General features: G+C 52.6%; 1 protein-coding gene across 4 annotated transcripts in view; it reads left to right on the top strand.

The window, feature by feature from the left end:
• Positions 1–1165: 1165 nt before the first annotated feature.
• The window catches only part of SLC43A3 (solute carrier family 43 member 3), a 40599-nt gene continuing 18620 nt past the window's right edge, over positions 1166–23144 (top strand). Inside the window, exon 1 of one of the 4 annotated variants that reach the window (XM_045015678.1) lies at positions 1166–1329. The gene's annotated coding sequence lies outside the window, so the exon portion shown is untranslated. Of the gene's footprint in view, positions 1330–9197; positions 10924–12884; positions 12971–23144 lie in introns of those variants that run through there. The other 3 variants (XM_045015675.1, XM_045015676.1, XM_045015677.1) reach the window with 3 other exon arrangements.

Raw genomic sequence — 23144 nt, 5'->3', positions numbered from 1 at the left:
AAAGGTTGTTACAAGGTGGAGGGAGAAAGATTGTTCTTCTTAACCTCTGAGGATAGGACAAGAAGCAATGGGTTTAAATTGCAACAATGACGGTTTAGATTGGACATTAGGAAAAACTTCCTAACTGTCAGAGTGGTTCCTCACTGGAACAAATTGTCTAGGGAGGTGGTGGAATCTCCATCATTGGGGATTTTTAAGAGTAGGTTGGACAAACACCTGTCAGGGATGGTCTAGATAATACTTAGCCCTGTCTTGAGTGCAGGGGACTGGACTAGATGACCTCTCGAGGTCTCTTCCAGTTCTATGATTCTATGAAACCATCCCTTATATCCCAACCAATATCAGGTGAGTTACCCCCCAGGATCAACTTGGCTTGGGAATTTCCCTCTGAAGGCGGGAAAATGATGCCATGTGACTCGATCACATCCTTCATTGTAGCCAAATCCATTACCTCAGAGCCCACGGGGTGTAACTGGGCTGCAGCTGGGAGCAAACCTCCCAGCCCACGTCAGGCGTGCTAAAGCTAGCCGCACGGATGTTGTGGCACAGGCTTGCTGGATGAGCTCAGACCCTTAAAGGGGCTTGAGTCAATGCTCCCTTTCCAATCATAATGCCTCCATCTCACTGCACTTTACAAAGCAGGTCAGTAGCATTATTTCTATTGTACAGCTGGGGAAACTGAGGCGCACAGCAAGAGGAAGTGACTCTTCCATAGGCAGAACTCTGACTAGAGCCCCGGTCTTCTGAATCCTAGCCCAGCTCCCCACCCACTAGGCCATACTGCCACCTTTATTGCTAGTCTCTTTCGTTCTCCATAAACTGCCTGCTCGCTCCCCGAATGTCTCTCATACCCTGGGTCAAAATTACTTTCACCCAGCGGCTGGGAGCAGCTGCTGTCAGGACCCAGCACCCAGCCGGTGCCTCCGTGTACCCTGCTGAGTTGTCTAAAAATAGAGGGGACTGGCCCATGGAAATAGAACGCGTGAGGCTCCAGCCGTCTCGAAAGCTTGCGAGCGCTTGGCAGGAGTTCACGTTTGGCAGCTCCCAGCATCCCGGGGGATGTAACTGTTTGGACATTTCGACCCCGGAGATAAGGAGCCCTCACTGAGGGTTGTTAATGGACAGAAATAAACGTGGACTAAGGTCCAAAGTCTTGGCCAGGATTTCAGCTTTCCCCCAGCGGGAGACTCCTAGTGGGGCGTGGGGCCGGGCTCCGGTGCCAGGGCAGAGACCAGCAGCAGTGCCCTGCGGGGAGAAGGGGATGGCCGGCTGATCCTGACCCGATGCGGAGCAGTGCAGCGTAGCGCTGAGGAGTAGAAGTTGGCTTTGGTAAGTGTCAGCTGCCACATACAATGTGGATGTGGGGGGGGGGGGGTTGTCTCATCTGAGAGGCTTGGAGCCTGGGAGAATCTGCTGGGGTGCAAGTTCTAGGGGCTGAGCTGCACAGGAGCCATGGTGAGGGGCACAGCATGAAAATGGAGTTAGGTGTGTCGGGATAGACAGGTAGGTTATCTCGAATACTGTGTACAGATGTGGTCTCCTCACCTCAAAAAAGATATTCTAGCACTAGAAAAGGTTCAGAAAAGGGCAACTAAAATGATTAGGGGTTTGGAGAGGGTCCCATATGAGGAAAGATTAAAGAGGCTAGGACTCTTCAGCTTGGAAAAGAGAAGACTAAGGGGGGATATGATAGAGGTATATAAAATCATGAGTGATGTTGAGAAAGTGGATAAGGAAAAGTTATTTACTTATTCCCATAATACAAGAACTAGGGGTCACCAAATGAAATTAATAGGCAGCAGGTTTAAAACAAATAAAAGGAAGTTCTTCTTCACGCAGCGCACAGTCAACTTGTGGAACTCCTTACTTGAGGAGGTTGTGAAGGCTAGGACTATAACAATGTTTAAAAGGGAACTGGATAAATTCATGGTGGCTAAGTCCATAAATGGCTATTAGCCAGGATGGGTAAGGAATGGTGTCCCTAGCCTCTGCTCGGCAGAGGATGGAGATGAATGGCAGGAGAGAGATCATTTGATCATTGCCTGTTAGGTTCACTTCCTCTGGGGCACCTGGCATTGGCCACTGTCGGTAGACAGGATACTGGGCTAGATGGAACTTTGGTCTGACCCGGTATGGCCGTTCTTACGTTCTTATGTAGATTGTAACACTACCTAGCTCATCTTTAGTGCTTTCCATCTGTAAATCTCAAAGTGCCTTCCAACGGTCACTACCATTATCCACGCAGATGGGGAAACTGAGACATGGGATGGGAGAGAGGCACAGTGACAGATGGCCCAGGTTGTGGGTGGGTGGCTGGAGAGGTGTAGGGGGGATGGATGGAAGGATGAGTGACTGGAGGGGTGTGTATGGGGATGGAAGGATGGGTGGTGGAAGGGGAGTCTATGGGGATGGATGGATGGAGAGGTCTCTGTGGGGATGGATGGGTGGCTGGAGAGGTGTGTGAGGGATGGATGGAAGGATGGGTGGCTGGAGGAGGGGGCTGGGTGTGTGTGTATGGGGAAGGAGCCGTGTGTATGGGGATGGATGGGTAGCTGGAGGGGCGTGTATGGGGATGGAAGAATAGGTGGAAGGAGGGGTGTGTTGGGATGGATGGACGTGTGGAGGGCTGTGTGTGTGGATGGAAGAATGGGTGGCTGGAGGGGTGTGTTTGGGAATGGAAGGATGGGTGGCTGGATGGGTGTGTATGCTGATGGATGGATATGTGGATGGAGGGATGTGTATGGGGATGGATGGAAGAGTGGTTGGAGAAGTGTGTATGGTGAGGGATGGGTAGATGGAGGGGTGTGCATAGGAACGAATGGGTGGCAGGAGGGGTCTGTATATGGGTGGATGGAAGGATGTGTGGGTGTGGCTGGAGGAGTGTGTATGGGCATGAATGGGTGAATGGATATGAGTTAACAGTGTGCCCTTGTTGCCAAGAAGGCTAATGGCATTTTGGGCTGTATAAGTAGGGGCATTGCCAGCAGATTGAGGGACGTGATCATTCCCCTCTATTTAACATTGGTGAGGCCTCATCTGGAGCCAGGGCCGGCTCCAGACCCCAGCGCGCGCTTGGGGCGGCCTTTTGCCGGCAGGGCAGCAGGCGGCTCCGGCGGACCTTCCGCAGTCATGCCTGCGGGAGGTCCACGGGAGCCGCGGGACCGGCGACCGGCAGCGCGCCCCCTGCAGCATGCCGCCGTGCTTGGGGCGGCCAAATTGCTAGAGCCGCCCCTGTCTGGAGCACTGTGTCCAGTTTTGGGCCCCACACTACAAGAAGTATGTGGAAAAACTGGAAAGAGTCCAGCGGAGGGCAACAAAAATGATTAAGAGTCTGGAGCACATGACTTATGAGGAGAGGCTGAGGGAACTGGGGTTATTTAGTCTGCAGAAGAGAAGAATGAGGGGGGATTTGATAGCTGCTTTCAACTACCTGAAAGGGGGTTCCAAAGAGGATGGATCTAGACTGTTCTCAGTGGTACCAGATGACAGAATAAGGAGCAATGGTCTCAAGTTGCAGTGGGGCAGGTTTAGGTTGGATATTAGGAAAAACTTTTTCACTAGTAGGGTGGTGAAGCACTGGAATGGGTTACCTAGGGAGGTGGTGGAATCTCCTTCCTTAGAGGTTTTTAAGGTCAGGCTTGGCAAAGCCTTGGCTGGGATGATTTAGTTGGGGTTGGTCCTGCTCTGAGCAGGGGGTTGGACTCACTAGATGACCTCCTGAGGTCCCTTCCAACCCTGATATTCTATGATTCTATGATGGAGAGATGTGTATGGGGATGGATGAGTGGCTGGAGGGATGTGTCTAGGGACAGATGGGTGGCAGGAGGGGTGTGCAGGGGGATGGATGGAGGGATGTGTATGGGGATGGATGGTTGGATGGAGGGGTGTGTTTGGGGATGGATTGGTTCTAGGGGTGTGTCTGTGCAGATTTGTTCTTGTGCTTTTTCAGGGAGTTTCTTGAGCAGATGGTGCAGTTTCTTTTGTCACCCTCATTGGGATCAGAGGATAAAGGCCTGTAGAATATGGTGTTGGAAAGCTGCCTAGCAGCCTCTCGTTCATATTCCGACCTATTCATGACGACAGCACTGCCTTTGTCAGCCTTTTTGATTATGACATCAGAGTTGTTCCTGAGGCTGTGGATGGCGTTGTGTTCTGCATGGCTGAGGTTATGGAGCAAGTGATGCTGCTTTTCCACAATTTCAGCCCGTGCACGTTGGCGGAAGCACTCTATGTAGAAGTCCTATCTGTTGTTTTGACCTTCAGGAGGAGTCCATGCAGAATCCTTCCTTTTGTAGTGTCGGTAGGGAGGTTTCTGTGGGTTAGTGTGCTGTTCAGAGGTGTGTTGGAACTATTCCTTGAGTCAGAGACATTGAAAGTAGGATTCCAGGTCACCGCAAAACTGTATCATGTTTGTGGGGGTGGAGGGACAGAAGAAGAGGCCCCGAGATAGGACAGACTCTTCTGCCGGGCTAAGAGTGTAGCTGGATAGATTAACAATATTGTTGGGTGAGTTAAGGGAACCACTGTTGTGGCCCCTTGTGGCATGTAGTAGTTTAGATAGTTTAGCGTCCTTTTTCCTTTGTAGAGAAGCAAAGTGTGTGTTGTAAATGGCTTGTCTAGTTTTTGTAAAGTCCAGCCACGAGGAAGTTTGTGTGGAAGCAGGGCCGGCTCTGGCTTTTTTGCCGCCCTAAGCAAACACACACCTGTGGGCCGGCCGGAGCAGTGAAGTGGGGGGCGGACAAACAAACCTGCAGGATGGACGGAGTGCGGGTGCAGGGGGGACTCCCGGCCCTGCAGATGTGCCACGGGCAGCAGCGGGGGTGGGGGGGGAGAGAGAGAAGGGGGGCAGCCAGGGCTTCCTTCAGCGTGGCGCTCGCCATGCTGCCTGCCAGGAGGGCTCCGCGCCGCTCCGGTGGGCGGGCAGGGAAGGATGCCGGCTGCCCTGCCGCGCTTGCTACAGACCTGGCACCGCTCCCAGCAGGGCGCTCCCCTCCTCTGCACTGCTGCCCCCGACAGGGCGGCCGGAGCAGCGAACCAAAAAGAAAAAAGAAAAAAACCCTGCGGGGGCGGCCGAAGCAGCGAATGCCGCCCCTTGGAATCTGCCGCCCCAAGCACGAGCTTGCTCGGCTGGTGCCTGGAGCCGGCCCTGTGTGGAAGGTTGTTCTTTTATGAGAGTCTCTAGTTTTGAGAGCTCATTCTTAATCTTTCCCTGTTTGCTGCATAGGATGTTGATCAGGTGGTTCCACAATTTCTTTGCGAGTGTGTGGCACAATCTCTCAGCATAGTCTGTGTGGTATGTAGATTGTAACGGATTTTTTACCTTCAGTCCATCTGTTTGCATTTGGAAAGGAAGATGATGTCTGTCTGTATCTGTATGAGTTTTTTCATGAAGTTGATGGATTTCCACTTCATGCGGCTAAATTCAGTGTCTTGCATGGTGACAGGTTTCAGAGTGGTAGCCATGTTAGTCTGTATCAGCAAAAAGAACGAGGAGTATTTGTGGCACCTTAGGGTTTGTCTACACTATGAAATTAGGTCGATTTTATAGAAGTTGATTTTTAGAAATCGATTTTATACAGTTGATTGCGTATGTCCACACTAAGCGCATTAAGTCGGCGGAGTGCGTTCTCACTACCGTGACTAGCATCGACTTTCGGAGTGTTGCACTGTGGGTAGCTATCCTACAGTTCCCGCAGTCTCCGCCGCCCATTGGAATTCTGGGTTAAGCTCCCAATGCCTGATGGGGTAAAAACATTGTCGCGGGTGGTTTTGGGTACATGTTGTTAGTCTCCCCTCCCTCCATGAAAGCAACGGCAGACAATCGTTTCGCGCCAGACACCAGGGCGATTAGAAGAGCACAGCTAGGCGCGCTGCGCATCAGAGAGGCTTTGAAAGCCAGTTTCATGACTGGCCAGGCTTCGATGTGACAGTTGTGTGTGTTTCTCCTTGATGCAAACCCGACCCCTTAGTTGATTTTTAATTCCCTGTAAGCCAACCACCCTCCCCCCTTCGGAATAAAGTAACTACTGTTTCAAAACCATGTTTTGAAACGGGTCTTCGGCAGGAATTCGGCAGCGGGTCCCTCAGTCCCTCTCATCCTCTTTGAGCTGCTGCCGAAGTGCTGCTGAAGAGGAAGAGAGGGAGTGAAGAACTTGCCGCTGAAGAATGAAGGGGCACGATTGAGCTGCCGCTGAAGTGCTGCTGATTGTTGGGTTTATTTTGCCGCTTGGGGCGGCAGAAAAGCTGGAGCCAGGCCTGGCTTCATCATGTCCGTTTGCTCCCCCAACAGCTGCTTCATCATGTCCGTTTGCTCCCCCATTAGCCTCAGCATCCCGTCCTTGCGCTCACTTAATTCTTTCCTGGCCTCTGCCACTGAATGCCTCCATGCATTATGTTGTGCCCTATCAGTGCGGGAGGACTGCATGAGCTCGGAAAACATGTCGTTTTTTTCGCCTTCTACTCTGCGATAAGCTCAGGGATGGAGATGGTAGGGGGACTGCATGGTCACCTGTGCTGCTGAGTTCGTCACGCTGACCAAACAGGAAATGAAATTCAAAAGTTCCGGGGGCTTTTCCTGTGTACCTGGCTAGTGCATCGGAGTTCAAAGTGCTGTCCAGAGCGGTCACAATGGAGCACTCTGGGATAGCTCTCAGAGGCCAATACCGTCGATTTGCATCCGCACTACCCAGGGGCGGCTCTAGGAATCCGGCCGCCCCAAGCACGGCGGCACGCCGCAGGGGGCGTGCTGCCGGTCGCTGGTCCCGCGGCTCCGGTGGAGCTTCTGCAGTCATGCCTGCGGGAGGTCCACCTGAGCCGCGGGACCAGCGGACCCTCCGCAGTCGCCTGCGGGAGGTCCACCTGAGCCGCGGGACCAGCGGACCCTCCGCAGTCGCCTGCGGGAGGTCCACCCGAGCCGCGGGACCAGCGGACCCTCCGCAGTCATGCCTGCGGGAGGTCCACCTGAGCTGCGGGACCAGCGGACCCTCCGCAGTCATGCCTGCGGGAAGTCCGCTGGTCCCGCGGCTCCGGTGGACCTCCTGCAGGCATGACTGCGGAAGGTCCGCCGGAGCCGCCTGCCGCCCTGCCGGCAAAATGCCGCCCCAAGCGTGCGCTTGGCGCGCTAGGGTCTGGAGCCGGCCCTGGCACTACCCCAAATTCAACCCAGCAAAGTCAATTTTAGCACTACTCCCCTCGCAGGAGAGGAGTACAGAAGTCGATTTCAAGACCCCTTTTGGTCAACGGATCGGGGTTGGTTGTGTGGACGCAGTCATTTTTAAATTGACCTAACACAGCTAAATTCGACCTAACCCCGTAGTGTAGACCAGGCCTTAGAGACTAACAAATTTATTTGGGCATAATCTGTCATGGGCTAAAACCCACTTCATTGGATGCATGCAGTGGAAAATACAGTAGGAAGATATATATACACAGAGAATATGAAGAAATGAGTGTTGCCATACCAACTATAATGAAACTCTCTCCTCAGGCCTTATGCTACCAGCACTCCTAGTTATCTTCGAGACACCACTGACTTCCTGAGGAAACTACAATCCATCGGTGGTCTTCCAGAAAACACCATCCTGGCCACTATGGATGTAGAAGCCCTCTACACCAACATCCCACACAAAGATGAGCTACAAGCCATAAGGAACAGTATCCCCGATAATGTCACAAAAAACCTGGTGGCTGAACTTTGTGACTTTGTCCTCACCCACAACTATTTCACATTTGGGGACAACGTGTACCTTCAAATCAGTGGCACTGCTATGGGTACCCGCATGGCCCCTCAGTATGCCAACATCTTTATGGCTGACTTAGAACAACGCTTCCTCAGCTCTTGTCCCCTAACACCCCTACTCTACTTGTGCTATATTGATGACATCTTCATCAGCTGGACCCATGGAAAAGAAGGCCTTGAGGAATTCCACCATGATTTCAACAATTTCCATCCCACCATCAACCTCAGCCTGGACCAGTCCACACAAGAGATCCACTTCCGGGACACTACAGTGCTAATAAGCGATGGTCACATAAACACCACCCTATACCGGAAACCTACTGACCGCTATACTTACCTACATGCCTCCAGCTTCCATCCAGGACACACCACACAATCCATTGTCTACAGCCAAGCTCTAAGATACAATCGCATTTGCTCCAATCCCTCAGACAGAGACAAACACCTACAGGATCTCTATCAAGCATTCTTAAAACTACAATACCCACCTGCTGAATTGAAAAAAACAGATTGACAGAGCCAGAAGAATACTCAGAAGTCACCTACTCCAGGACATGTCCAACAAAGAAAGTAACAGAACACCACTAGCCGTCACCCTCGGCCCCCCACTAAAACTTCTCCAGTGCATCATCAAGGATCTACAACCTAGTCTGAAGGATGATCCCTCACTCTCACAGATTTTGGGAGACAGGCCAGCCCTCGCTTACAGACAGCCCCCCAACCTGAAGCAAATATGCACCAGCAACCACACATCACATAGCAAAAACACTAACCCAGGAACCTATCCTTACAACAAAGCCTGTTGCCAACTCTGTCCACATATCTATTCAAGTGACACCATCATAGGACCTAATCACAACAGCCACACCATTAGAGGCTCATTCACCTGCACAGCTACCCATGTGATATATGCCATCATGTGCCAGCAATGCCCCTCTGCCATGTACATTGGCCAAACTGGACAGTCTCTACGCAAAAGAATAAATGGTCACAAATCAGACGTCAAGAATTATAACATTCAAAAACCAATGGGAGAACACTTCAACCTCCCTGGTCACTCAGTTACAGACCTCAAAGTCGCAATACTCCAATAAAAAACTTCAAAAACAGACTCCAACGAGAAACTGCAGAATTGGAATTAGTTTGCAAACTGGACACCATTAAATTAGGCTTGAATAAAGACTGGGAGTGGATGGGTCATTACACAAAGTAAAAACTATTTCCCCATGCTAATTTTCCCCCCTACTGTTACTCACACCTTCTTATCAACTGTTGGAAATGGGCCATCCTGATTATCACTACAAAAGTTTTTTTTCTCCTGCTGATAATAGCCCACCTTAATTGATAAGTCTCGTTATAGTTGGTATGGCAACACCCATTTTTTCATGCTCTCTGTGTATATATATCTTCCTACTGTATCTTCCACTGCATGCATCCAATGAAGTGAGTTTTAGCCCACGAAAGCTTATGCCCAAATAAATGTGTTAGTCTCTAAGGTGCCACAAGGACTCCGAACCAGAATTGGCGCCAATAGCATTAGGCTCATCCAATCCGACTCCCGTGTCAATCATATGTGATCTCAGTGGAGAGCAGCAGCAGTAGATGCGACAGCTGGTTCAATCCTTTCCAGCCATGCTATCGTCCTGCCCTGGATGCATGAACCTAACATACCATCACATAGCCACCAGCCCAGGGCAGAGGGTCGAAGACTATCATCAGCCAATACACCAGAAGATGTGGGTAATCATCCAAGAGGAGCTCAAAGCAATGCTGGCCCTGGGGGTTATAGAAGAGTCTTGAAGGGAGTGGAGGAGGCCTGCTGTATTTGGGTCAATGAGATTCTGCATCGACTTTCAGAAAGCTGGTGCTGTCTTGCACTTTGATGCTTACCCAATGCCCCAAGCTGCTCAAACCTCTAGGGAATTTATATCCAGGCTGAACTGGACAAAGGGATACTGGCAAATTCTCCTGACCCCAACATCACAGGAGAAAACAGCCTTTGCCACTCCTTTTCCAGGTTATAACCATGCTGTTCCGACTCCATGGGACCGCAGCGACCTTCCAATAGCTAACGGACCAGCTGCTGCAACCTCATAACCGGTACACAGCAGCTTATGTTGCTGATACTGCGATTTTCAGTACTAGCTGGAAAGATCATCGACGACACCTCACCGCAGTGCTGCAAACACTCCGGGAAGCCGGGCTAACTGCAAACCCAGCTAAATGTCACCTAGGGCAAAGGGAGATGACATACCTAGGGTACATGGTGGGACGGGGTCAGTTGCATCTGCTTGTGGATCAGATCTGAGAGACTGCCCATGACCATGAGGCAGGTGAGGCAGTTCCTCTGGCTGACTAGCTACTACAGGCACTTTGTGCCCGAGTTCACCACCCTAGCTGCTCCCCTTACAGATAAGATGAAAAACTCCCGGCCATGAAAAGTTCAGTGGTCAAAGGAGTGTGAACAAGCCTTCCAGGCCCTAAAGGGCCAGTCGAGCCAGGAACCAGTCCTGTTCCATCCCGGTAGCGGGATGGGGAGGCGCACCCCATACTTTACTTAAGCAGGACGTTAGTCCCCCATGAAACGAAATATTCTACAATCGAAAAAGAGGCCCTGGCAGCCAAGAGGGCAGTTGAAGCCCTATGGTATTACCTGCTGGGGTGCCCTTTCCACCTCATCACCGACCATGCACCCTTTTGGTGCATTAACTCCACAAAGGACCCCAACGCCAGGGCTATGAGGTGGTACCTCTCCCTCCAGCCCTACGAGTTCTAGGTCCTTCATGGTCTGGGTAGGGCTCGTGTGAATGCTGACCTTTTCTCCTGAGGGAGAGGGGGTGACACCAGCCCTAACTTGAGGGGGCGGATGTGTGACAGGGTGTATAAACCCAGCACTGGTCAGGAGGGGGGTAACAAATCACTTTGGGCAGAGGAGGCCACGCCTTCTCGTCCCTGCTGCGCGTGCTCCTGGTGGAGGGAACAAATACAAGGCGACTGGTCAGTTCAGTCGGGGCTGGCTGAGGAGGAGGATGGACACGCCGCAGGCTCCTGCTGAAGAACTGTCAGCTCTCCAGACTGCCGAGGGGCATATCCTAGCCTACCCCTCAGAGGGTCCACCAGCTATGGAGCCCGACGGAGACGCCAAGCCGCTGCCCAGGGAAGACAAACCTGTGGGAGGCTCAAGGGTAAGAAGTGACCCAGAGAATGCACTGGGAGCTGACACTTGAATACTTAATAAGGAGGTTACAGGACCCTGAGTGGGAACCAGTGCTTAATTTGTAATTAAAGAGGTGCTGGGGCGTAAGCAATTATATGTTGGGGCAGGGCCACCCAGAGGATTCAGGGGGCCTGGGGTCTTCGGCGGCGGGTCCTGGGATGGAAGGAGCTCCTGCCGCAGGTCTTCGGGGCTGCAGAATTGTTGCTGAAGACCTGGAGCGGAAGAAGCTCCGGGGGCCCGGGCCCCGTGAGAGTTTTCCAGGCCCCCCGGAGCGAGTGAAAGACCCCGCTCCAGGGCCCCCAAAAAATTCTTGTGGGGGCCCCTGCGGGGCCTGGGGCAAATTGCCCCACTTGCCCCCCCTCTGGGCGGCCCTGTGCCGGGGCTCAAGCAATTTTTTGCCAAGCCCGGAGGTGCTGGGGCTACGAACTGCCAGGCCCAGGGGTGCCGGGGCTGTGAACTGCCAGGCCCAGAGGTGCCGGGGCTGTGAACTGCCAGGCCCAGAGGTGCCGGGGCTACGAACTGCCAGGCCCAGAGGTGCCGGGGCTGTGAACTGCCAGACCCAGAGGTGCCGGGGCTGTGAACTGCCAGACCCAGAGGTGCCAGGGCTATGAACTGCCAGACCCAGAGGTGCCGGGGCTGTGAACTGCCAAGCCCGGAGGTGCTGGGGCTACGAACTGCCAGACCCAGAGGTGCCGGGGCTGTGAACTGCCAGGCCCAGAGGTGCCGGGGCTGTGAACTGCCAGACCCAGAGGTGCCGGGGCTGTGAACTGTCAGACCCAGAGGTGCCGGGGCTGTGAACTGCCAGGCCCAGAGGTGCCGGGGCTGTGAACTGCCAGGCCCAGAGGTGCCGGGGCTGTGAACTGCCAGGCCCAGATGTGCTGGGTCTCAGCACTGCCAAGCCCTGGCACAAATTAAACACTGGTCAGAACCCAGTGGAGTAGGGTGGATCCGGGTTCCCCTACTCTCACCCCGTGCTTGCCACTAGGCTGTACAGCTGGTGATCATTGATATAGACTGTTCTCCCCTGCCCAGACTGCTATTGTCAGCCCTAGCCGGGCGGCCAAGGGCTATGCCAGGGCTAGGCAACCTATGGCACAGGTGCCGAAGGCGGCACGCGAGCTGATTGTCAGTGGCACTCACACTGCCCGGGTCCTGGCCACCAGTCCGGGGGGCTCTGCATTCTAATTTAATTTTAAATGAAGCTTCTTAAATATTTTAAAAACCTTATTTACTTTACATACAACAATAGTTTAGTTATATATTATAGACTTCTAGAAAGAGACCTTCTAAAATGTTACAATGTATGACTGGCACGTGAAATTAGAGTGAAGAAATGAAGACTCGGCACAGCACTTCTGAAAGGTTGCCAACCCCTGGGCTGTACACTGGCCCTGCCAAAGGTACAGCAGGCGAACAAGGGCGGTACAGAGGACTTTTTGGCACCTGATGGCCATGCAAGAAGAGGCAGTTCAGTGTCTGATACAATGTCATGACATGCAAAAGGGACAACCCCTTTTTCATACAGCGCCCTGTGACTGCCCCTGAGAGCGACTGGGCATTGGGGGTGGGGATTGCAGGGCTCTGCAACAGTGTGTGTGTGTGTGTGTGTGTGTGTGTGTGTGCGTTGTGTGTGCATGCAGCATGTATGTGCGTGTGTGTGCATGTATGAGTGGAGTGTATGTGTGTACATGCTGGGTGTATGTGTGTGCATGTATGAGTGGAGTGTATGTGTGTACATGCTGGGTGTATGTATGTGTGTGCTGCATGTGCACATACAGATGCGTGTGTGTGTGCTGTGTGTGCATGTTGTGTGCATGCATGAGCATGTGTGCGTGCGAGCAGTGAGTGCTCATTCCAACATCTGTTTCCTGGAAAGGGGCAGAGGCAGGGGTGGAGCTGGGGAGAGGCACAGAGGGGAGAGGAAGGAGAGGGTGTGCCCTGGAGTTTCTTTGCTGCGCTCTCATGCTGTTGGTAGTCTAGTGCCAACACCCCCGCTCCTGAGCTGGTGACCCACGGTGAGTCTCCCCATCCACCTGCTCTGTGAGGGGCCCACCTCCCCACTGAGCCTGCCAGAGGTTTGTGGGAGGAGGGGCAAGAGTACAGGAGGGGGCTGTTGGTTGTGCAGGGGTCAGGTAGGCTGTGTCTCTCTGGCATTGCTGCCCTGTTGCCTGACACCCTCCACCCCAGATCTCATAAGAGCCCGGCCAGGCACCTGGGGCACAACACAGGGCTGAGTGGATGCGGCGAGGGGCAGGGGCATGGGGGGCTTTGGAAATACTTAGCTGGTGACGTGGCTCAGGCTATGTCTACACTACGGACCTTCCCGCGGCACCACTATACTGCAGCAGCTGCACCACGTAACGTCTCCCATGTAGCTGTTCTGTGCCCACTGGAGAGAGTCTCCTGCCGGCATAATTAAACCAATGCCAACAAGTGGCGGTAGCTATGTCCCGCCGACAGCGCTGTCCACACCGGTGCCTTTGCCGGTGAAACGTATGTCGGTCAGGGGTGTGTTTTTTCACATCCGAGTGACAAAGTTTTACGGACAAAAGTGCTAGTGTAGACATAGCCTAAGAGAAAACAGATGCATCGTGAGTGATGTGGGGGGAGGGGTGGGTGGCTCTGGCTGCTGCTAAGGATGAGTGACTCAGACAGTGTGGGAAGGGCATGGGGAGTTAAGGGCGGAGAGAGGGGGAGGCATTACTGCTAAGGAGGTTCCCAGATAAAGAAAGAAAGAAAGAAAGAAAGAAAGAAAGAAAGAAAGAAAGAAAAGAGTGTGCATGAGATAGATAGGGTGTATGCAGATAGATTGATAGAGATATCTGCACATAGATAGATGGGTGCATGCAGATTGTTCGATAGAGGGTTATATGCATATAGATATGTGTGTATGCGGATGGATGGATGGATGGATGGATGATGGAGTGTTGCAGATGGATGGATAGATGAGGTGTTGCAGAAGGATAGGTAGATGGGGTGTTGCAGGTGGATGGATGGGTAGATGGGGTGTTGCAGATGGATAGATGGGGTGTTGCGGCTGGATTAATGGATAGATGCGGTGTTGCAGATGGATGGATAGATGGGGTGTTGCAGAAGGATAGGTAGATGGGGTGTTGCAGGTGGATGGATGGGTAGATCGGGTGTTGCAGATGGATAGATGGGGTGTTGCAGAAGGATGGATAGGCGGGGTGTTGCGGATAGATTAATGGATAGATGGGGTGTTGCAGATGGATGGATAGATGGGGTGTTGCAGATGGATAGTTGGGGTGTTGCAGATGGATTAATGGATAGATGGGGTGTTGCGGATGGGTAGATGGGGTGTTGCGGATGGATAGATGGGGTGTTGCAGATGGATTAATGGATAGATGGGGTGTTGCGGATGGGTAGATGGGGTATTGCAGATGGATAGATGGGGTGTTGCAGAAGGATGGATAGTTGGGGTGTTGCAGATGGATTAATGGATAGATGGGGTGTTGTGGATGGGTAGATGGGGTGTTGCGGATGGATAGATGGGGTGTTGCAGATGGATTAATGGATAGATGGGGTGTTGCGGATGGGTAGATGGGGTATTGCAGATGGATAGATGGGGTGTTGCAGAAGGATGGATAGTTGGGGTGTTGCAGATGGATTAATGGATAGATGGGGTGTTGCAGATGGATAGATGGGGTGTTGCAGAAGGATGGATAGTTGGGGTGTTGCAGATGGATTAATGGATAGATGGGGTGTTGCGGATGGGTAGATGGGGTGTTGCGGATGGGTAGATGGGGTGTTGCAGAAGGATGGATAGTTGGGGTGTTGCAGATGGATTAATGGATAGATGGGGTGTTGCGGATGGGTAGATGGGGTGTTGTGGATGGGTAGATGGGGTGTTGCGGATGGATAGCTGGGGTGTTGCAGATGGATTAATGGATAGATGGGGTGTTGTGGATGGGTAGATGGGGTGTTGCGGATGGATAGATGGGGTGTTGCGGATGGATAGCTGGGGTGTTGCAGATGGATTAATGGATAGATGGGGTGTTGCGGATGGGTAGATGGGGTATTGCAGATGGATAGATGGGGTGTTGCAGAAGGATGGATAGTTGGGGTGTTGCAGATGGATTAATGGGTAGATGGGGTGTTGCGGATGGATAGATGGGGTGTTGCAGATGGATTAATGGATAGATGGGGTGTTGCGGATGGGTAGATGGGGTATTGCAGATGGATAGGCGGGGTGTTGCGGATAGATTAATGGATAGATGGGGTGTTGCAGATGGATGGATAGATGGGGTGTTGCAGATGGATAGTTGGGGTGTTGCAGATGGATTAATGGATAGATGGGGTGTTGTGGATGGGTAGATGGGGTGTTGCGGATGGATAGATGGGGTGTTGCAGATGGATTAATGGATAGATGGGGTGTTGCGGATGGGTAGATGGGGTATTGCAGATGGATAGATGGGGTGTTGCAGAAGGATGGATAGTTGGGGTGTTGCAGATGGATTAATGGATAGATGGGGTGTTGCGGATGGGTAGATGGGGTGTTGCGGATGGATAGATGGGGTGTTGCAGATGGATTAATGGATAGATGGGGTGTTGCGGATGGGTAGATGGGGTATTGCAGATGGATAGATGGGGTGTTGCAGAAGGATGGATAGTTGGGGTGTTGCAGATGGATCAATGGATAGATGGGGTGTTGCGGATGGGTAGATGGGGTGTTGCGGATGGATAGATGGGGTGTTGCAGATGGATTAATGGATAGATGGGGTGTTGCGGATGGGTAGATGGGGTATTGCAGATGGATAGATGGGGTGTTGCAGAAGGATGGATAGTTGGGGTGTTGCAGATGGATTAATGGATAGATGGGGTGTTGCGGATGGATAGCTGGGGTGTTGCAGATGGATTAATGGATAGATGGGGTGTTGCGGATGGGTAGATGGGGTATTGCAGATGGATAGATGGGGTGTTACGGATGGATAGTTGGGGTGTTGCAGATGGATTAATGGATAGATGGGGTGTTGCGGATGGGTAGATGGGTTATTGCAGATGGATAGATGGGGTGTTGCAGAAGGATGGATAGTTGGGGTGTTGCAGATGGATTAATGGATAGATGGGGTGTTGCGGATGGGTAGATGGGGTGTTGCGGATGGATAGATGGGGTGTTGCAGATGGATTAATGGATAGATGGGGTGTTGCGGATGGGTAGATGGGGTATTGCAGATGGATAGATGGGGTGTTGCAGAAGGATGGATAGTTGGGGTGTTGCAGATGGATTAATGGATAGATGGGGTGTTGCGGATGGGTAGATGGGGTGTTGCGGATGGATAGATGGGGTGTTGCAGATGGATTAATGGATAGATGGGGTGTTGCGGATGGGTAGATGGGGTATTGCAGATGGATAGATGGGGTGTTGCAGAAGGATGGATAGTTGGGGTGTTGCAGATGGATTAATGGATAGATGGGGTGTTGCGGATGGATAGATGGGGTGTTGCAGATGGATTAATGGATAGATGGGGTGTTGCGGATGGATAGTTGGGGTGTTGCAGGTGGATTAATGGATAGATGGGGTGTTGCGGATGGGTAGATGGGGTGTTGCGGATGGATAGATGGGGTGTTGCAGATGGATGAATGGATAGATAAGGTGTTGCGGATGGGTAGATGGGGTGTTGCGGATGGGTAGATGGGGTATTGCAGATGGATAGATGGGGTGTTACGGATGGATAGTTGGGGTGTTGCAGATGGATTAATGGGTAGATGGGGTGTTGCGGATGGGTAGATGGGGTGTTGCAGATGGATTAATGGATAGATGGGGTGTTGCGGATGGGTAGATGGGGTGTTGCGGATGGATAGCTGGGGTGTTGCAGATGGATGAATGGATAGATAAGGTGTTGCGGATGGATGGCTGGATGGAGGGGTATGTATGGAGTTGGTAGATGAGCAGGTAAGTGGGAGAGACGCCAAGGGAGGGCTGGGTTGCAGGTGGAGCAGGGCAGCCAGGCCACGCCTTGGTCAGTGCCTTGATGTCATCACCCTCCCAGCCCCCCCGCCCCCCCTCCGGATGCTTGCTGATCCTGTGCCCCAGCCAGGGCAGATGGGGACGGGGCAGTTGGCCCTCGTGTCCCTGCCCCATGTGTGGGAACTCAAACTCCCTGGGAAGTGGGGAAGACGCCCCTGGGTTTGTGTCTGTCTAGCTCGGAGCATGTGCAAGGGCAGAGAGCAGTGATGCCTAGTGACCCACGTAGGGAGTGGGGGGCTGGCAGCCAGCTGGTCCCGACACTGCCATTCCTCCCCCAGGGCAATGCACGCTGTGTCTCTTGGGCTGTGCCAGGGCGGAAGGCTGCTCCTGGCAGGGAAAGCTGGGGGTTGCGAGTTGGGTGGGCATTCGCCCTGGGGCAAAGCAGGGCCCCTGGTGGTGACAGCAAGCGCAGAATCCCGGGCGCACATGCTGCAGAGAGGTCGGGTTACACAAGCGACATGTCACATGTATGCTGCGTGGGTTGGTGTCAGGCACTGTACGTGGCTGCTGTGTTACACACACAGCGATTCCAAAGCGAGACAGGACCGTTGTGATCATCTAGTCTGACCTGGATAACACAGGCTAGAGACCTGCACCCAAATCATTAGAAACCAGCCCCTCTTGGTTGAAAAATCATCAGTGATGGAGAATCCACCCTGACCCTTGATAGATAGGATCTATCTATCTATCTATCTATCTATCTATCTATCTATCTATCTAATCTCCACACACTTTGCACAGCTGTTGTGTCACACACAGGCTGCACAGTTGTCTTGTTACACATGCATGTGACATTGCACATACACATTTCATAGGGTTGTATTGCACATACTGCAAGGGGGTATGTCACATACACTGCCTGGTTGTCATGTCACACACATCCATTTGACATGTCGCACACACATTGCACGGCTGTTGTGTCGCACACATGCTACATAGGGTCTCATTGCACGTGTGACACCTCACATGCTGCACGGGAGTCATGTGTAACACCTGACAGGTGCTGCATGGCATGTGTGTCTGACACATGCATGACACCGCACACCCACTGCATGGCAGTTGTATCACACACATATGTGACAGCTCACACAGGTTGCATGGCAGTTGTGTCACACATATGCATGACAGCTCACACAGGGTGCATGGGGGGGGTCAAGGCTGAGGGGGATCTGGCCTTCACTCCAGGGTGTGTAGCTTGGAGTGAGACAGCCCTTGGTTGTGCCTCAGTTTCCCCTTCGGGAAGTTGGGGAGCAGGCACATCCCCAGGGGATGTGGCTCCATGCATGGGGGAGGGGGGAGCGCCTGGCGAGTGGCATGTGGCGCTGCCATAGAAATGCAGATGATTATTTATAACATTTCCCACCACCCACAGCTGAGAGGAACAGGCTTCAGTACAACAACGTGCCATTAGTGAGTCACCCGGGCACCCCCAGTCTAGAGGCCAGAGCTGGAGAAGACTGTCACCTAGGGGCTGGGACATCTATCTATCTATCTATCTATCTATCTATCTATCTATCTATCTATCTATCTATCTATCTATCTATCTATCTATCTATCTATCTATCCTCACACACCCCCTCTATCTATCTATCTATCTATCTATCTATCTATCTATCTATCTATCTATCTATCTATCTATCCCCACACACCCCCTCTATCTATCTATCTATCTATCTATCTATCTATCTATCTATCTATCTATCTATCTATCTATCCTCACACACCCCCTCTATCTATCTATCTATCTATCTATCTATCTATCTATCTATCTATCTATCTATCTATCTATCCCCACACACCCCCTCTATCTATCTATCTATCTATCTATCTATCTATCTATCTATCTATCTATCTATCTATCTATCTATCCCCACCCCCCTCTATCTATCTATCTATCTATCTATCTATCTATCTATCTATCTATCTATCTATCTATCTATCTATCTATCTATCCCCACACACCCCCTCTATCTATCTATCTATCTATCTATCTATCTATCCCCACACACCCCCTCTATCTATCTATCTATCTATCTATCTATCTATCTATCTATCTATCTATCTATCTATCCCCACCCCCCTCTATCTATCCCCACACACACCATCTATCTATCTATCTATCTATCTATCTATCTATCTATCTATCTATCTATCTATCTATCTATCCCCAGCCACCCCATCTATCTATCTATCTATCTATCTATCTATCTATCTATCTATCTATCTATCTATCTATCTATCTATCCACCAGCCTCTTCCTACCCCCTGGTGTATATACTGTGGTCAGACACTGTGGTGATGAGCCTCATATGAAGGTAGGGAGACAGATGGGAAGAAAGAGGGTGTGTGGGGGGCTGGATGGATAGACAGAAGGTGAGTACAGGACAGGTGCAGAGTGTGGGGTTGGAAGCTGCGGATGCAATAGACGAACAGAAGGGTGGAAGGCTAGCGGGTGCATATGGGATAGATAGAGGGTGAGGCGATGGGTGGGTGAGTAGCAGGGCATCCTGTAACCCCTCTCCCTGGCACTATGGAAGCACATTCCAGCCCTGCCCTGCTCCTGGTCCCTTTGAGTCGCCAGGGGCTCTGCTGGCACAAACAGCTGGTTTCCCGCCAGACCCCGTCCTCCTGGCGCTGGCGATCGCTGTGTTCGTGCCGCGTCGCTACATCACATGAGCCCCCAAGCGGGGATCACAAACTGCACTGTGTGGGTGGCCCTGCCTGGATTCCCACCAGCCTCCTGGTCGCAGCCCTGCACACGGATCCCCCGTGATTGGGGCTGATGGAAATGCTCAGAGTAAACGATTCAGTGGGAACAATTTGTTGGGCTCTGAGGGCATCCGCCACTTGACTGCTGTTTCTATTTCAGTAGCACCCAGAGATCAGAGTCCCATTGTGCCAGGTGCTGCACCGACACACAGCGAGAGACAGGCCCTGCCCCAGGTGAGATCACAGCCCCGTTGTGCCAGGTGCTGCCCAGACACAGTGAGAGTCAGGCCCTGCCCCAGGTGAGATCACAGCCCCGTTGTGCCAGGTGCTGCACAGACACAGTGAGAGTCAGGCCCTGCACCAGGTGAGATCACAGCCCTGTTATGCCAGGCGCTGCCCAGACACACAGTGAGAGACAGGCCCTGCCCCAGGTGAGATCAGGGCCCCATTGTGCCAGGTGCTGCACCGACACACAGCGAGAGGCAGGCCCTGCCCCAGGTGAGATCAGGGCCCCATTGTGCCAGGCGCTGGCCAGACACAGTGAGAGACAGGACCTGCCCCAAAGAGCTCACGCTCCAAATAGCCAAGGCAGAGGGGGAAACTGAGACACAGAGCAGGGCAGTGACTTGCCCACAGGCACCCAGCAGAGGCAGGACTAGACCCAGTCTCCTGAGCAGCAGGCTAGTGATTTAGACCCTGGGCTGTTCTGCCTCTAACCCCCAGCTCTGTCTCTACAATCCCACCGGAGTCCTGGAGTGCTGAGTCTGGGTCACCCTGCCAAGGGGCTCCAGCCCTGCAGCGCTCCGTGGGAACTGGTCCCTTGGGGATGCCATAAATCACTGCCCGTGGCCCTGTCCCCGATGACCCCTGCGTCCTTCCTAGCTCAGCATTAAAATCCTGCTGACAGGATTGTTCTTGCCAGTACTCAAGGCGCTGGCTCCCGCGCCCGGCCAGCACCGGCCAGGCCCTTATTGCCCCCAGAGCACATCCTGCCCAGGGCGAGGCACCGATTCTCGGCACTGGGGGGCAGGGAGTAACCCGACTGGCTCCCCCCCAGCCTGGGCGCAGTGCCAGAGCCCCCAACACAGTCCAGGCTGGGCAAAGAAGCACAGCGAGGAGGGCGGGGGAGGAGCGTGGGAGATGGAGGGGGAGGCTTTTATTGGTTCCCCGATCCATGTCCCACATTTTCCCCGCCTCCCCAATCGTCTGCGCTGAGCTCAGCACGTGTCCCCTACTGAGCCCCTGGCTCTGTGCAGGTGGCAGCTAATGCAGACGTCTCTGCCGGCGAAGTGACACTTGCTCTGACCCCCCCCAGGCCTCCCACTAAGTGGGGGGAGCTCTGGGATGGGGGACTGGGAGAAACCCAAATGGTTCAGTAGGGGGCACACTCCCCTCAGAGCCAGTGCAGACCTGAGAGCCAGGGGGCGCTGGGCTTCAGGGAGCAGGGCAGGGAGGAGCTGTCCCTGCACAGTCAGTGCTGACCCCAGTGCCCCTGTGCGGTGCTAGGGGGCGCTGTGTTGCAGGGAGTGGGTCAGGGGCTCAGTGGGGTGTGCTGTCCTCACACAGTCTGTGCTGACCCCAATGCCCTAGTGTGGCACTAGGGGGCGCTGTGCTGCAGGGAGCGGGGCAGAGGATCAGTAGCGGGTGCTGTCCTCACACAGTGTTATCCCAATGCTACCAAGGTCTCTTGAACTTTCCAAGGGCATGGAGGATCCAGTGGCATTTTTCACAAGACCTGCCCCCATGCACTGGCCTGTTTCCCACAGGGTTAATTCTAATTTGCCATACTCAGTTTCCCTGTGGTTCCAGCTGGATGCATCCAGCCTTCAGCTCTTGTGCGCTGTTTCAGTGCAGCTTCTGCATCCCACCCCAGAGGCAGCTGCACCGCTGCATTGGGCAAGAAACCCCTGCATAAAGAGCTGTTGTGCCCCACCCCAGGCGTGGTCTCCCTGCAGTGATGGGTAAGGGATCTCTGTATAAGCAGCTGCTACGCACCACCCCAGAGGTGGCTGCTTTGCAGTGCTCGGTGAGTGATCCCTGCGTGGTGATGTGCTGTGGCTGGTAAACAGCTGCCACTGCTCTCCCCATAGGCAGCCATATCTCAGCACTAGTCGAGAGAGTGATCTACAAATAGCCAGTGGTAGCAGCATCTCAATGTTGGGTGGTGGCTCCATCTGTAAACAGCTGCTAGGCTCCATAAGAATATAAGAGAACATAAGAGTTGACACACTGGGTCAGACCATGGTCCATACTGCCAGTGTCCTGTCTCTGACAGTGGCCCGTGCCAGAGCTGCAAGGGGATTGTACAGAAAGCAGCAAAGACTGAGTGATCCACCCCTGTCTTCCACACCTAGCTTCTGGCAGTCAGACGTTTAGGGACACCAAGAGCACGGGCTGGCGTTCCTGACCATCTTGGCTAATAGCCATTGATGGATCTATCCTCTGTGAACTTAGCCATTCTTTTCTGAAGGCAGGTGCACTTTTGGCCTTCACTGCATCCCACAGGTTAGCTGTGCACTGTGTGAAAAGATCCTGCCTCTTGTTTTTATCAAACCTGTGTGTGACGTTCTCCTCTGGTGTTATCTGGACTGGTGATCTGCTAGGTCACTCCAATCCTGGACTCTGGGAGCCAGCCTTACCCTGCTCCGCTGTGAGAACCCCCACTCCTGGGCTGTTCACGCACAGCCTCTGGCATGTAGGCTGCTCCTTGGATTGCGCAACCGAATGACATGAGCCAATATCTCCGGTCCCAGACACAATCCTAGGAACCTGCAGTGTCCAGTTCTGCCCCCTGGACGCTATGAGCTTATATGAGTTCATCAATTTAACAAAGAAATTGATATGTACCAGGCTTGTTATCCCAAGGAGAGTCACTGACACGCTTCAAACCAAACACACTGCTTCAGGTAGAATAAACAAAACAAATTTATTAACTATAAAGATAGATTTTAAGTGATTATAAGTCAAAACATAACAAGTCAGATGCAGTCAAATGAAATAAAAGCAAAACGCATTCTAAGCTGATTTTAACACTCTCAGTGCCCTTACAAACTTAGATGCTTCTCACCACAGGCTGGCTGGTTGCTCTTCAGCCAGGCTCTCCCCTTTGATCAGCGCTTCAGTTGCTTGGTGTGGTGTCTGTAGAAGTAGGTGGAAGAGAGAGAGTGCACGGCAAATGTCTGTTCCTTTTATCCTGTCCTTTCTTCCTCCTTTGCTCCCCCCCCCCCCAGAGTCAGGTGAGCATTTCCTCATCGCAGTCCCAAACTGGCCAAAGGAAGGGGGGCTTCTCACTCGAGAGTCCAACAAATTATTTTGTTGCTGCCCAGGCCAGCGTCCTATGTTCCTGTGAGTCTGGGCTGGGTTTGTCCCATACCTGCCCTGATGAGGTGTGAACTGCCTCTCTGTTCTTGGAGAGTTTTTGCCTGGGCTTGCTTTAAGCCATGAGGATACATTTTCAGCCTCATAACTATGTACTTGAAATTATAACCTAT

Source organism: Mauremys mutica, chromosome 4 (genome assembly GCF_020497125.1).
Source record: "Mauremys mutica isolate MM-2020 ecotype Southern chromosome 4, ASM2049712v1, whole genome shotgun sequence".
In the NCBI taxonomy this organism is placed as follows: Eukaryota; Metazoa; Chordata; order Testudines; family Geoemydidae; genus Mauremys; species Mauremys mutica.
This window is presented reverse-complemented; position numbering and strand designations above follow the sequence as displayed.